This window comes from Grammomys surdaster, unplaced genomic scaffold, assembly GCF_004785775.1.
Source record: "Grammomys surdaster isolate TR1022 unplaced genomic scaffold, NIH_TR_1.0 97, whole genome shotgun sequence".
Taxonomy (NCBI): domain Eukaryota; kingdom Metazoa; phylum Chordata; class Mammalia; order Rodentia; family Muridae; genus Grammomys; species Grammomys surdaster.
In genome coordinates this window covers 7,932,809-7,941,279 of record NW_021604576.1, presented here as the reverse complement: position 1 = coordinate 7,941,279, position 8,471 = coordinate 7,932,809, and the positions used below count along the sequence as shown (strand labels likewise).

Sequence of the window (8,471 nt, the reverse complement as noted above, 5' to 3'; positions counted from 1 at the left end):
GGTCCAGCTAGTCACAGGATGCTAGGTCATACACAGTGGGGATCAGCCATGGCTCTTCAGAAGGCTAAAGATCACATGAGATAATTCATAGTTAAACTCCAGACTTATTACATTTCAGTCTTTCATGTAAGTTTTAATTGGTCAATCTGCCTTTGCAGACATGGCTTCTTTCCATGAATTCCCATTCAAACAGGCAGTCCGCTAACATTTAACTGTAATATCTACAGTATTTTATTTTGCTGAGTATTTATTTTGTTTGCCTTGTGTTACAGCAAACCCAAACTGAAACTGTCACTTTTCTGTTAAGCAAGTTTGTTTCTTGAATTTACTGCTGATTAAACAAAACTAAGTACCAAATGAAGCATAGGCTTTCCAAATGAGCTAATCTTCAAGCCTATAAGAGTGGTTTACCATGAACAACCAGAATAACTTGAGGTGACAGGATTCATAAATATTGTGATCTTTTTATTTGTGGAGGTTCCTACCCGACTTCTTTATCACTGTTCCCAATCTTGACTGTCTAGCACACTTATTCCCCAGAGACTTCCTCAATGTCATGGTTTGCTTCTGTTTGAATACAACCAGAGAAATGTGTGACTAGTGTTTCTATTTCTTTCTTTAATCATGTATTCCTTGTTTAGGATATATGGAATACCTTCATGGATTTCCTTCTGGTATAATTGATTTTTAAAGATTATGGGTTAGTGTGGTTTTACTCCTAAGAAGATATCTAGAGAAAATTAGAAAAAGGGATTTTAAGTATACTCAAGAGGGTCTTTGGTATTATATCGTGGATGTGCAAATCATTTTGAGAATCATGATTAAATTACCATTGACTCTCTTAACTATTCACACGTGCAGCTTTTAGATGCGCATCATGTACTCTATTCGCCTCCTTACTCAGCCCTTTGAAGATAGTGTGCGAGTGGTCTGTGACTGTAAATTCCAACGTAACTAAGATAGAATGAAACTAGAAGCAGAAATATAGTGCTTTAGCTTCCATAAGTAAGGAAAGTCCCAATGATGACTGTTTCATACAAGGAGGACTGGAGCAAGCTAGGCAGGAGGGAAAAGACACACTTATTAAATTCTTTACATCAGTTGTGGGAACAGAAGCTGGTGAAACTGAAGGAATGGGTTGGGGTGGGGGAATATTGTTCAAGCAAGAGAGTATCAATCTTTCATTAACTGATTTATTTATTCACTTTACATTGAGATCCCAGCACCCCTGTGGAGAATGTCTATTAACATCTATTATATGACTTTTGAAAGCCAGATGGCATAAAGATTGAGTCTTTAAGGCTGTCATGTGTATATCTCTGTCATTGAGTTCAATTTATCAAGTTCAAATTGTGTGTCTCTTAGAGAAGACTTAAAAAACAAAACAGACAAAAGGAAAAACCATTTTTCTTTCTGATACAACTTTATATATCTCTCTAATGATAGTCTAGACTTCCTGGGTGAAGTAAACCATTTTTAAAGAGAAAAATTTCTCAGTTTGGCATCTAAATTGCTTTTTAACTTATATAAACCTCTCTGACTTATTGATTCACTTATATATATATATATATATATATATATATTCATATTAATTTTATATACACACATATATGACATTCATTATATAGAATAATAGCTTTGAGTATGTTGTGTTGTCAGAGGATACATTGCATAGACACATGTATCAGTGGAACTGAGAAAGAACTCTGGAATAGATACACTGGACATATTCAAGTGATTTTAACAAAGCCATTACATGGAATAAAGACAATCTTTCAATATAGAACTACAGTAGTGAAATATCCACAGTCAAAACCAATCAAATCCAGAACTGGAATGGTTTACAAACGCATGGATAGAAATATATAAATGTACTTTTTGTTATTTTGTTTTCCATCATTTAGTCATTCCTTTAGTCAATATACTTTGTGAGATAATAATTACATCCCCCCTTTCTTTTCCTCCCTCTAAACCCTCTCATATATATAACTCTGTTCTCCTTTAGGTTCATTGCCTCTTTTTTCACTAATTGCTATTTTATGCACATATGTATATGCATATGTCCATACATACATATTTCTAAACACCAGCTTTTTGGTCCACATAGTATTTCTTGTATATTTGCTTAAGAAAAACTTTTTTGTTGTTTTTGTGTGAATTTCACATTATGCACCCCAATTCCAAGCACTTCCCCCTCCCCTTGTACTTACCCTCCACCTTTGCAATTTTCCCTCTCAATGGAGAAAAAACTCTCCTGGAAAAGCTATAGTGTCTCACAGTGTGTCCCACAGTACACCCTTTTGTCCAGACCTCTTTGCTTGCACATGTTCATTGTCATGAGTCATTGGTCTGGTACACTACCAATACTGGAACCTCATTGAGACTCTTCATAATATTCTGTTGTTGCCCTGTGTCACGGCAATTCTGTAATTTTGGTTCTGTAAGACTGGTTTTTTCTCACAATCTAGCAGTTCATGGGATAAATGTTGGGGTGGGCCAATTCAAAGCCCTGAGTCTGAGAGAAGTTTAAGCTACAAGAGTAAGAGCTAACTCTCCCACTCTCATGCCCTTGGGGACCAGCTCACTGGCAAGCCTAGCAACAGGGCCAGCTCTATCTTCTTGCTCAGGTGAGATCAGAACCCTCTCTCCCAAGTGTTGTAGCTGGTGGGGACATGGCCAGTTCTCCCGTTTTCATGACTCTGGGTCCAGCTCTCCCACATGGCATAGGTGGTGAAGTATGAGGGATGGGAAGAGAACATCTCTCCCTCATCCCACCACTGCACAGCAGACAAGAAATAGAGCTGGATCTCCTGAGCTCATGCTATCAGGAACAACTCACCCAAGACCCACATGTCCAGAGCCAGCTCTACTCTACTGCCAAGGTTAGAGGCAGGGCCTGCTCTACCAAGTGTTGCAGCAGGTTAGGGGGCAAGGCCAGTTCTCCTCATGACTCCAGGGGCAGCTCCTCAATTGGCTATAGGTGGAGAGGCAAGGGTTGGGAGGAACATCTCTCCTGTGGCCACAATGTTGTATGGAAGACAAGTGAAAGGGTTAGCTCTTCCACACTCACATCCTTGGGCTGGCTCATCAGCAACTCCTGCAATTAAGGTCAGCTCTACTGTCTTTCCTGGGCAATGTGCACCTCCCACCATACTCTCTTGAATACTGCAGCTAGCTAGGGTCAGGGTCAACTCTTCTGTTCTCATGTCCATAGGGCCAGCTCTCTCAAGATGCCCAGATGAGGGGGGGGTGTCCAGTTTTGCACAGCTCTTAGATATCAACATGCCCTCAGGAAGCAGCCTCTTCCAGTGACATTTGCTGGGCCTTTGGTAGTAACAGATTCCTACTGCTGCAGGACCATGGACGCAGACAATGCCCCTGGTATAAGCACAGGCTAGGACCTCACCATGATCTTAGGTGGCATCACTGTTTATTCACATCAGACTGTTCCTTAGTACCACTGAGTCTCCAGTTCACCCTCTCTTCATTGAGTCCACATCCTTCTGTTTTTCTTTTTCCTCCATTTCTTCACCACTTACTTGCTTCTCTCTCTGGGATCCAGGGACTCTGAGTACCTGGAGTCATCTTGGTAATGATCTTTGGAGTGCTATGCTCTGCTTATGCATAGCACCAAATAGGGCTCATTTTAGGCATGGTCTGGGAAGTTCCCGACTGGTGGTCATCTCAGGCTAGATCCCTGTCCAAGCCCCATGGTGCTGATCTGCTGGTTGTCTCAGTAGCTTACTCTTTGTTTGGGTCTACCTGAATGGCGTCATACAAGAGTCATCTGTCTCAGCCTCACTCCTGACCAGGGCTTCCAGTCCCAGGTGGGGTTCTTCTAGTCTCCAGCTTAGTCCCAACCCTGGGAGCCTCTGCAAAGCTGGACTGGTGGTTATCTCAGGCTAGCTTCCTGTCTGGGACTCCTGGTGTATGACTGGTGGTTGTCTCAGGCTAGCTTCCTGTCTGAGACCCCTGGTACATGGCTACTGGTTGTCTTAGGTTCATGTTTTCAGGAAATGGTAGGCTATCAATCATTCAGATGTCCATGGGTCAGAATTCTGAGTGTAGGCCTAACCTCTATCCTCTCTTCCACCTGTTGACACAGCAGCCACACCTCTAACACCTCTAGGGGCAATATTAATCTATATTTTAAAACAGAAACAAAACAAAACAAAACAAAACAAAACAAAACAAAACAAAACAAAACAAAACAAAACAAAACACAGTCAAAAACTTTGGAGAGTATTTTCAGGAACTTGACACCAAATAACATTGCACAATTTATAAAACTGAATTAAATTGTATACCACTTACTAAAATTAAAGATTCATGTTTAGCCCCATACCCTTCGCTGAATAAATGGACAAGTGGCAGGTAGAAAGAAGAGCTTTGTAAACCACACCAAGAACCAATATCTACAATGTAAAACAACATGAAGCAAGTCATCCAATTAGAAAATGGGTAAAATGCTAGAGAGACATTTTATGCAAGAAAAACCTGTATCAATGGAGATTTACAAGAAAAGATGGCCAGTGTTGTCAATAGTTATGGCAAAATAAGTGAAAAGAATGAGATAGTGAAATATTCCTACATGTGTACTAGAGTAATTAAAACAAGACCTTGTCTGTATTGAATGCTGACAAAGATGCAGAGAGCCTCTTGCTTTTGTGAAGTAATATAGGGACTCTAGTAATGATACTAGCTTTTAAAACAAAACACAAGCAAGTAAAATAAAACCATACATCAAGACTTAGTCCTTTGCAAGAACAATATGTACTCTCAACCACTGAGCCAACTCTTAAGCTCTGTTTTTAACCACTGAGACATATCCTAAGTCCTGCTCTTAACCACTGAGCCATCTCTTGAGCCCTCCTATTAACCTGTGAGTCATCCATCTCTCGAGTCTTGCTCTTAACCACTGAGCCACCTCCTAAGTCCTGCTCTTAACCACTGAATTAATTCTTAAGTTTGCCAGTCATCAACTTGTAATTGTTTACTGACCTCTGATTGTCATGGGAACTAGTAACCATTAATTAAATTATGTCATAAGATTGTCAGAAGCCATCTGTACACATATCTAAGGTTATGCAAAAGGACAGCTTTGTCTTACCCATAATTCTCAGGGCAGTTGCTGTGGGAGGTAGGCAGAACCTGCCAAAACTGGCTTTGTTTTCCCAGAGACCTGTTGTGATATGATCCTCTTGGAAATTTCTTTTTATTTAACTTCTTTAATGTTTCAGAACTTTCCATTTTAATCTTAACATCCATGTTTTACTTTGATAAGAGTATTTAAAAATAGCACAAGCTAAGTATTATGGGCTCAAGTTTTTCTTTCTCTTACATACATTTTCTATTATTTTCTTTTTCTTATTGTTACCCTAGTGTTCATGAAGTAGCATCTTGTGGTAATTTCAATATAGGTCCAACTAGGGGTTACTAATATCAAACACTTTTGGAGAAACATCTAGTAAATGTGTTTGTTCAGTGTATTGGATTACTAAATCTTTATTACTGATGTTATAAATGGTAGATACCAGAATCCCATTAACAGATAGTGGAGTTACAAATCATTTTTCTTGTTTTGAAGGGATTATATATGCACTTTCTCTATGCTATGATTCAAGATGCAAAAGTTGTTAAATGTTAACTTTGCTGAGGTCTATCTTACTTGTGTTTTCTTTGGTTGCATGTGCTTTGGGACTCATACATAAGCAAGGTCATTTTGTTGTTAGGAAGGTGTGATGTCTAGTTTTGGTTGCCAACTTTATTATACTTAGAATCACTTAAAACCCAAACAAGTGTGCACATCTGCAAAAAATTTTCTTGATTGGATAATGATAGCACACCGTAAATCTTGGCCTCATGTTTTGGTGGAGATAGAAAGAAGCTTTTGTTTTTTGCTGCCTTTCCTGCCTGCCTACACTTTTCCTGGCATGTTCATCTCCCTGCTAAAGCATTCCTTGACTTGGTTCAGAATTCCAATGTAGACTTGAAAACCAACTGAGACATCCAGCCTCATCGCATTGGACAACTACCAGAATCTTTACTTCACAGTCCCAAGACAGTCATTGTCAGTCTAGCTGGAATACAACCTAGAAGCCACTCTAATAAATCTCCTTTTAAATTATATATATATATATATATATATATATATATATATATATATGTATAATTTTATACATTTATTCATATTATCAGTTCTGTTCCTCTTGCATGAATCCCAAATAATATAGAAGGGATCCAAATTCATCATTCTGCATGTGGACTTCTTGTCTTCCAGTCTCTTTTGTTGAATAAACAATTTTCTCCTCATTGAATTATTTTGAGATCCTTGTTAAAAATGATACATCTTTGGAGAAATGATTGATATGAAGAATGCATGAGTGGTTTTCAGGGTTTATTTAGGTAGTAGGAACAGGAAGTTAATATTACTTCATAATGACAATGCTCCAGCTTATTGATGGTGATGGAAACACTTAATGTCTTGATTCTATCAGCATTATAGTTCCTGGTTGTGATATTATATTTTAGTTTTTAACATTTTAATACCCAGAAAGATTAGCTAAAGAGTAAGTGTGCCTGGAATCTATCTACGTTGCTTTTTACAACTCTATGTGATTTTAAACTATCTTAAAATAGAAACTTTAATTAAAAATTATATATTATAAGGCTTCCTTCAGGGATTAGTCAGAAGACAGAAGGCCTGGCCTCAAGGAGTGGCTAAGAGTGAGCTCCTCATGAGTGAACTGATGGACTGCATTTCATGGCTGCTCAGAAGAGGAGCTGTCACCTCCAAAAAGTGGTCCTTCTAGTCCCCTGCTTCCCATCTTTTTTGAATAGAGATGTATAAAAGGCAGGAGTGGTCTCCCAGTCAGAGTACAGTTAGCTTCCTGCTACTTTTTAAGCAGAGTGAAGATCACTATGGTATCTTTGAAATACTTTTACATGTCAATTTCACGGTAACTCCATTTCAAATTTCAAGATTTCACAATGGACACCATTTAAAAACTCAAAGAGAAAAATTTAAACAATACAATTAAGATATTGTAGATTCTGCTATCATCACCTTATGGTTATCTGCTAACCAGGTGAGTAATGTCATGTTTAACATAGTGAAGATGTTGGAAATTATTGAAAACTAATGACACATCTTATTTTTATGTTTCAATGAATTGACGTTTTGGCATGAATGAGTGATATATCAGAGCCATGGAAGAAGTTGCAGTCAGGATAGACTGATGGAATATTTGAACGTTCTAGCATGAATTTCCTAGCATCCCATGGGATTGTCCTTTCTTTCTAAGTCTTTATATCTTTGTATAAGTACTCCACCTTTTTTATGTAACCCACTGACTTTCTCATTTTATGGATTTAGTTTCCTTTGCAAATCCATTTCCACCATTCTGCAAGCAAGATCTGTATATGAGAAGACTGCTTCATAGGGCAGTGTCTTGAAAAGTTTTTTTTCTCTATTACTCAGTTCACCTCTAGCCTTACACTCTCGATATTCTAAAAATCAAACACCGAGAGTGGACCTTGTGTATCTCTTTCAAATTGTATTCTAGTGTTATAATGAGATACTTTCTAGTGAATATGTTGAAGAAATTAACATGAGACACTTAGAGGATTCTGTACTATATGACTAAATATGACTAAATATCTTAGTGGAAGATACAGACAAAAAGATTAAAAAAGAGTGAAGGAAGACTATGCAGAAGTCAATTTTATCTTTTATTTATTAGAAAGAGCTTCAAGGGGAAAATTGTAATGTGAGGCAGTCTTGATCAGTAATTATAGTGAACTTTCTAAAATAATGGGGGCCAATAGTAGCATGAATTTACAATAACAAATGCAGACTTTAATCCATTTGTACTTTATCCACTATTAAATTTTCATAAGTAGCAAGGCCAAGATTATTGAAAAAGAACATGTGGCTGTAATCACATCATCAAAATGAGTGAAAGAAGTTAACACTGAAACCCAGGAGTCTAGCCATTTTTGAAGTCACTCTAATTTGAGATTTGTATTTGTCAAGATGAAAGTTAAGTTTCTGTTTTTAGCAAAACCTTGGGGATTGTTTGTGAGAACTTAAATTCTGTGACACATTGCTTTTTTCTTTAGTATAAGTGTTTATGTGGTTTACCTTTACCATATCATTAATGAGACCAGTTCCTTGATGCTAGGAAGCTTCCCTGTAGCTTCCCTGACCAATAATCTGCAAGGAACATCCCATGGAGCAATGTTACATGTTCCTGAAGTTATACATGATGGATTTCTTCAATTTCTGGCTGTCTTACCCCCATGAACAACAGCATTAAAAGAAGAACATGGTGGCTGTGAGTTTGTCACTCCATCTTGATTCCAAGGAAGAGATAGAGGACTCATCTGTGCACTATTTGCTCATTTAGTTTGTTGGGTGTGTTACGAGCAAGCTTCAAGAAGTAAAAAAATGTAAGCAGATTCTAGGTGTA

The 8,471-nt window shown here is 37.9% G+C and overlaps 1 pseudogene; it reads right to left on the bottom strand.

Moving 5' to 3' along the window:
- Nucleotides 1-4,015: 4,015 nt before the first annotated feature.
- Nucleotides 4,016-4,136, bottom strand: LOC114632864 (annotated as a pseudogene).
- Nucleotides 4,137-8,471: the final 4,335 nt, after the last annotated feature.